Genomic DNA, 8,039 nt, shown 5'->3' on the forward strand with positions numbered 1-8,039 from the left:
GCGAAGGAGATTGAAGTGGCAAAAGTCAGGGCAGTCCATTGGATCTCCTTTGCAGAGGCAATCAAGAGGATTTAGAAAGAAAACAATGCTAGTGTTGAAAATATGGTCATGGATGCACCACAGCCATTAGTGAATGTTTGTTAATCAAAAGAACCGGACACTGTGTGTGAAAAATAAGAAAACCAAATACCCTTCCATTCACCAATCCCGTCTGTATAATGTATGTTTTTGTTAAGAAATTGTAATACTATGTAGAAATTGACACGTTGTTTCTGTGTTTTATTGACACGTGGGTACTTTTTTTCCTATTGATCCAGCAGAAACGTAGCCTGTGCAGCCCACGCCAGTGCGCTCGTTCAGCCAGACGGAGTGCCCTGTTTTTGACCCCGGCATTCTCGAGGCATGTGGCTACATGGAGTGACTTACTCAGTATTTATTTTAACCCAACTAAAAAAGCAGAATGCATCGTTGAGACAAACATATGTTGTTGCTCAAAAAAGTCACATTGTTGCTGATCATTCATAATGCAGTCTAGACAAATGATGTAAACACGTTATGATTTTTGTGTAAATTATTTATTAGTAGACTAGAGACAGCCTACTCATACAGACATCTACTTCAGCACTCGAAAACCTTTCTTCTCCGTATAGGTAGGGTTTTCAGTGGTTACATTCGCCAACGCTTGGTTCCCTGTGAACTACAATTCCGACGCTGTGTTTTAACGTTTAAAAACGTCAATAATTCCCACTCTTGAAACATATGCTGATATGCCCCTTATCTTTCATGTCAGCAAGAAATAATCTTTCAAATAAAATGGATACACTAGTGTAGCAGTTTTGCACAGATCCATACAAACTGTGTGTGCCTCCAGTTGACGAACTGCACTTCCTCCACTAGATAGCTATACTGAACAAAAATATAAAACGCAACATGTGAAGTCATGTACATCAAATATGAATAGGTTAATAGTTAATAGTTTTGCCACACAAAACACACAAATCAGGTAGATTATGTGACGCTGCCTGCTGATATAAGGCTTTGGAATCAGGCCTACTCAACACCGCCATCAAGTGGCTAAATTGGGCAAGGACATATTCGAGGCAAAACCAGAACTACAGGCCTATGTATTTTTCAATCTCTATCACACTTGTTCATTCTATTGAAAGTGTGTGAGTATATCAGATTTATGATCTCCATATTATAACTCTATTGTGTAATGGCTCCCGAGTGGCACAGCAGTCTAAGGCACTGCATCTCAGTGCTTGAGGTGTGACTACACACACCCTGGTTCAAATCCAGGCTGTCTCACAACCGGCTGTGATTGGTAGTCCCATATGGCAGTGCACAATTTGCCCAGTGTCGTTTGGCTGGCGTAGGCCATCATTGTAAATAAGGATATGTTCTTAACCGACTTGCCTAGTTAAATAAAAACTATCACACCATTATGTTAATGTAAAAAAAATACAGAATGATTGAGTTGTTTTGCATAGCAACCACTAGTCAGTCTCCCATATGCAAATGTGTATTACTGTAATTTTGCTTTGCCAAATTCCATGGCTATGAAAGCTCATTTTCCTCTTTGAAATGAGTAACAGAACACTTTTTGAGTAATATTTTTTAAATTATGCCTGGATCCCATTATATACAGTGTACACCAATATACAGTGTACACTGAGTGTTCAAACCATTATGAACACCTGCTCTTTTCATGACATAGACTGACCAGGTAAATCCAGGTAAAAGCTATGATCCCTTATTGATGTCACTTGTTAAATCCACTTCAATCAGTGTAGATAAAGGGGAGGAGAGGTTAAAGAAAGATTTTTTTGAAGCCTTGAGACAATTGAGACATGGATTGTGTATGTGTGCCATTCAGTGGGTGAATGGGCAAGATGAAAGATTTAAGTGCCTTCGAACGGGGTATGGTAGTAGGTGCCAGGCGCACCGTTTTGTGTCAAGAACTGCAACGATGCTGGGTCTTTCAAGCTCAATAGTTTTCAGTGTGTATCAAGAATGGTCCACCACCCAAAGGACATTCAGCCAACTTGACACAACTGTGGGAAGCATTGGAATAAACGTGGGCCAGCAACCCAAGTGGAATGCTTTCGACACCTTGTAGAGTCCATGCCCAGACGAATTGCTGCTTTTCTGAGGGCAAGAATTGTGAGGGGGGGAAGGGGCAACACAGTATTAGGAAGGTGTCCTTAATGTTTTGTACACTCGGTGTATACTGTGTTAATATAGCTATTTGTCTTCTCCAACCCCCACACTTACGCACACGATGAGATTCCTCGAAGCACGCGGTCACAGGCTTTTAGACACTCATTAGCCCATATTAATACAATAAGTGTCAGCTCTAATTACACAGTGTTGTCGCGGATTTTGGGATTGGGACACCCCCTAACTCTATACATGGGGTGCTACACTCTTCCCACACAGCACTGCTTCTCACACAGACACAATATATGGATTGTTTTCTCTCACTGTTGCCTTTGTCTCACACTGACGTACGCACACTGACATTTACACTCACATACACACTCTCTCTCTCTCTCTCTGTTTTGCTCTCTCTCAACTCCACAAGCAAGAATCACAGACTGCATACATTCACAGACTGCAATTTGAACACAACCCCCCAAGGTTCCATCATGACATGGACATGCAGAGACATAGACATGACATAGACATGCAGAGACATGCAGAGGACCATCAGCGGTTGGTTCGGGACAGGCAGCTGTTTAAGGAACCTCCCTACCCCACTCTGTCTCTGTTGGGTTGTCTCGTATATAGACAGCACACGCTGAGTTGTTACAAAATCTTAATTAAGGCTCTTAATCCTCTGTGCCGTTGCCTGGCCAATGTTGTGCACTCATGTGAAATACTGCAAAACCCAGCATGAGGGAGTGGGTGTCGAACATGGCTGTCCTCTTCTGCATTGGCATTCAGTTGGGTAGGTGGGTAACTTTTGTCCAGACTAGTCTTCAAAAACACAAATAAAATTCAACAGACTAGGTCCAGTAGAAATGTGTTACTGTTACAGCATTGCCACATTCTAGATCAGTCCAAAACCTTTACTGTTGGTTTAGTTTAGTGCCAGAACAACATTTTATAATGCAGGGATGAAAATGTGGACACAGGTTCTGCAACACTCAGAACCTGTGCCACAATTCTGTAAAATATCTGACAGTACACCCGTGAATATCTCCTTACTTGTGTAAGGCTTCTTGACAGCTTGCCACACACATATGTTTGTATGCTGTAGGCGAAACAAGGGTCTTGACTGAAAATGCCCATCCAGCAACATCCTCAGTCAATTGCTCAACTTTTTTTTAGTTATCAAAGTTAGTCACTGTCCATGAAGCGTTATTTTTGGCTGGTGCAGACAAGCATACATCTTTGGTTTGAAATGCATTCATATAGAGATAGGTTGTGATATACTTTTGTAGGACTGCATAAGTAGACTTCACAAATTGGGCAGACATTTTAGAGATATCAGCAAACATTTGATTTAAAGTGCGATATGGGTTTAGGGGACAACCTTGTCGTACTCCACAATCAACTGCTACTGCTATGGGTTCTAAGTATTGACCACTGACACAACATACTTCTGTCCACCAGTGAGGTAACTTTCAAACCAGGATATGTGTAACACCCTGATCTGTTTCACCTGTCCTCGCTATTGTCTCCACCCCCTCCAGGTGCCGCTTGTTTTCCCCAGTGTATGTATCCCTGTGTTTCCTGTCTCTCTGTGCCAGTGTATTTATCACTGTGTTTCCTGTCTCGCTGTGCCAGTTCGTCTTGTATGGTCTAAGTCAACCAGTGGTTTTTTCCCATACTCCTGCCTTTGCTATTCTCTTTTTTTCCTAGTCCTCCCAGTTTACACCCTTGCCTATTCTGGACTCTGTACCTGCCTGCCTTAACCACGAGCCTTTCTGCCACTCTGTACCTCCTGGACTCCGATCTGGTTTTGACCTTTTACCTGTCCACGACCATTCTCTTGCCTACTCCTTTTGGATTATTAAACATTAAGACTCCAACCGTCTGCATCTGGGTCTCGCCTTGTCATGATAGTACGAACTGGCCATGACTGACCCAGCAGACTAGGATCAGCTCCTCCACGTTGTCTCCCTTCAGGGAGCCACCATTGGAGGACATGAGGAGTTGTTGCAGGGCCTTTTTGGAAGGGTTCAGTTCCTTAACGGAACGCCATAACCATGGGTTGAAGGCTATTCTGGAGCAAATCAGGGAGTTAGCTCAGAGGCTGCCTGCCACCTCTGGAAAAAAAAACAATCACCCATGACTTTTTTCCTCCTATATGTCGTGAGTTTGTACAGCCTATCCCGGCTCCCCAACAACCCCGCTTACCACCGCCGGAGCGATATTCAGGGAATCCTGGTGCCTGCCGGGGTTTTCTTTCTCAGTGCTTGCTTATTTGTGAGCTACAGCCATCTTAGTTTCCTTCAGACCGCTCAAAGATATATTATATACGCTAATGTCGGGAAGGGTGTACTCCTGGGCTACGGCAGTTTGGGAACAACAATCTGCAATTTGGAGGAATTTACGGCAGAGGTGAGAAAGGTATTTGCGTCTCCGGTATCCTGGAGAAAGGCGGCCAGTAAACTGCTTGTATTACGTCAACTCCTGTAGTGTGGCAGACTACGCGGTTGCTGTTCGCACTTTGGCTGCCAAGAGTGCCTGGAATCCGGAGTGTCTTTTCAATACTTTTCTGTACGGATTATCTGAGGATGTGAAGGATGAGCTAGCTGCTCGGGAATTACCAGTGGACCTCGACGCCCTAACGATCAAAATCAATGGCCGCTTAAGGGAACGTAGGCGTGAGGAGGTCTGGTCTTGGGCACACTCGTAGACCTGCTATGGCTCGTTCACCTTCGAGGGAATCCAGAAGCCGCTCTATAGGGTAAGTCACCCATAGTACTGTGTCCATTCAATTATGGGTTTCTGATAACCACAGTGAGACCGTACAGTTCCTCCTCATTGCATCTCCCCATGTTCCAGTCGTTTTGGGATTTTCCTGGCTACAAACACAATCCTGTGATTGACTGGACCACAAGCTACATCCTGGGTTGGAGCCCATTTTTGCCATTCCCACTGCCTTCAAGCTGCACAGCTTTCCCCAAGTAGTCTTCCTCAGGATGTTAACAATACTGTGGATGTCTCTGCCATTCCCACGTAGTACCATGACCCCCTGGAGGTCTTCAGTAAGGCATGTGCAACTTCCCTTCCCCCGCACCGTCCTTATGACTGTGCCACTGATCTTCTCCCAGGGACTACACCACCTCGGGGTAGGTTGTATTCTCTGTCCGGACCTGAGACCAAAGCTATGGAGGAGTCTCTAGCCACTGGGGCCGTCCATCGGTTTGCATCTCCTGCTGACGCAAGATTTTCTTTGTGGAGACGGACAAGACCCTGCGTCCTTGCATTTACTACCGGGGACTTAACAACCTTCCTGTCAAGAATCGTTACCCCCTACCTCTCCTCAGCGTTTGAACCTCTTCAGGGGGCTCCATATTTTGAAGTTGGACCTTCCAAATGCGTACCACCTGGCTCGGATACGTGAGGGGGATGAGTGGAAGACAGCCTTCAACACAGCCAGTGGACATTATGAGTACCAGGTAATGCCATTTGGACTCACCAATGCCCCTGCCATTTTTTCCAGGTTTTGGTCAATGATGCGCTTCGGGAAATGCTAAACCGATTTTGTGTTCATGTACCTTGACGACATCCTGCTTTTTTTCCCCCCAATCTGCCCATGAACATGTTCTTTGTGCCAAACAGGTCTTTCAGCACCTCCTGGAAAACCAATTGTTTGTGAATGCTGAGAAGTGTGAGTTCCACCGCTCTACTATCACCTTTCTGGGATATGCCATTGCTGAGGGCGATGTTCAGATGGATCCTGGACAAGTGAAAGCAGTGGTGGATTGACCTCAATCAACATCCAGGGTGTGGTTGCAACGGTTTCTTGGTTTTAACTTCTACCGCTGTTTCATTTGGGACTACAGCACCCTGGCGGGCACCCTCTCGGCACTCACCTCCCCCAAGGTACTGTTCAAATGGTCTCCAGCTGTCGACAAAGCCTTTGACCTGCAGCATCGGTTCACAACAGCACCCATCCTTATCCATCTTGATCCATCGTGTCAATTTGTGATGGAAGTTGATGCTTCGGCTGTTGGAGTGGGGGCCATCCTTTCCCAGCGATCTGCCCAGGACCAGAAGCTTCATCCCTGTGCCTTCCTGTCCCATCGTCTCAATCCTGCAAAGAGGAACTATGATGTAGGCAACCGAGAACTCCTGGCAGTTAAGATTGCATTGGAAGTGTGGAGGCACTAGCTGGAAAGAGCAGAACAGCCATTCTTGGTCTGGACTGACCATAACTTGGAATATCTCCATACAGCCAAGCGCCTCAACTCCAGGCAGGCCCGGTGGGCCCTCCTGTTTACCAGATTAAACTTCACAATTTCTTACCACCCAGGGTAAAAAAAAAAAATGTGAAGCTTGACGCTCTCTCCCGCCTATACAGTTCCTCTGCCACACCCTCGACCTCCAAAACCATTCTCTCTACCTCATGCCTTGCTGCCACTGTGGATTGGGGTATTGAGAACCTAGTTCACAACACTCCCAGCCTGGATCTGAAGGTGGCCCGGCTAACCGGCTGTTTGTCCCTAACCCATTCCGGTCCCAGGTCTTGGAATGGGCTCTGTCATCCAGGGTCCCGTCGTACACTAGCCTTCCTCCGACGTTTCTGGTGGCCCACCATGGTTCCTGACGTCTCTGCCTTTGTCGCCGTGTGCTCAGAACAAGACTCCACAGCAAGCTCCTTCAGCCTCTACAGGTCCCTGGTCTCATAGATCTCTGGACTTTGTCACTGGGCTCCCTCCGTCTGATGGCAACACTGTCATTCTGACAGTTGTCAATCGGTTCTCCAAGGCCGCCCATTTCATCCCTCTCATCGTACCCTCGGCCTAGTTTGTCCGCCGCTGTCAACGTACCTGAAGAAGAGCCAGGGTGGCTATTCTCAAGACCAACTCCAGGTATCGTCGACAAGCGGACTGTCGCTGTATCCCAGCTTCCCGCTACTGCATTGGGAAGAGGGTATGGCTGTCCACACGGGACCTGCCCCTTCGGGTAGAGTCCTGCAAACTGTCCCATTTCATTGGTCCATTTCCCATCTCCAGAGTCCTGAGTTCCACTGCTGTCTGTTTTGTGTTACCCCTTACTCTCCGTATTTACCCTACTTTCCATGCATCTCGGATTTAAGCCAGTGTCTCACTGTTTGTCTTCTGCCCCTCCCCATGTCACTGATGGCCTTCCGGCCTACACGGTGAACCGTCTCCTGGGTGTTCGACCATGGGACAGGGGTTTCCAGTACCTGGTTGACTGGGAGGGTTAAGGACCGGATGAGAGGTGCTGGGTTCCTGCTAGAGACATCCTGGATCCAGCCCTCATCACCAACTTCCACCGCCAACACCCTGGTCAACCAGGTATGACCCGAGGTAGGACGCCAGGTAGCGTCCCCGGGGGGGGGGGGGGGGGGGGGGGGGGGTGTGTGTCACACCCTGATCAGTTTCACCTGTCCTCATTATTGTCTCCACCCCCTCCAGATGTTGCTTGTTTTCCCCAGTGTATTTAGCCTTGTTTTTCTGTCTCTCTGTGCCAGTTCGTCTTGTATGTTCCAAGTCAACAAAATTTATTTTTTCCCCCCCGTACTCCTGCATTTGCTATGCTATTCCCTTTTCTAGTCCTCCTGGTTTTGAACCCTGCCTGTTCTGGACTCTGTACCCGCCTGCCTTGACCATGAGCCTTTCTGCCACTCTGCTCTGGTTTTGACCTTTTTGCCTGTCCACGACATTCTCTTGCCTACTCCTTTTGGATTAATAAACATTAAGAATCCAACCATCTGCCTCCTGTGTCTGGGTCTCGCCTTGTGTCATGATAATATGGGGCAAATACTGAAACAATAGCTTTCAACACAAGGCTATTTTCTTTAAACAGAAAGGTGTTTGACGCTTTGAGTAATTACT

The sequence above is a fragment of the Oncorhynchus kisutch genome, linkage group LG28 (genome assembly GCF_002021735.2).
Source record: "Oncorhynchus kisutch isolate 150728-3 linkage group LG28, Okis_V2, whole genome shotgun sequence".
Taxonomy (NCBI): domain Eukaryota; kingdom Metazoa; phylum Chordata; class Actinopteri; order Salmoniformes; family Salmonidae; genus Oncorhynchus; species Oncorhynchus kisutch.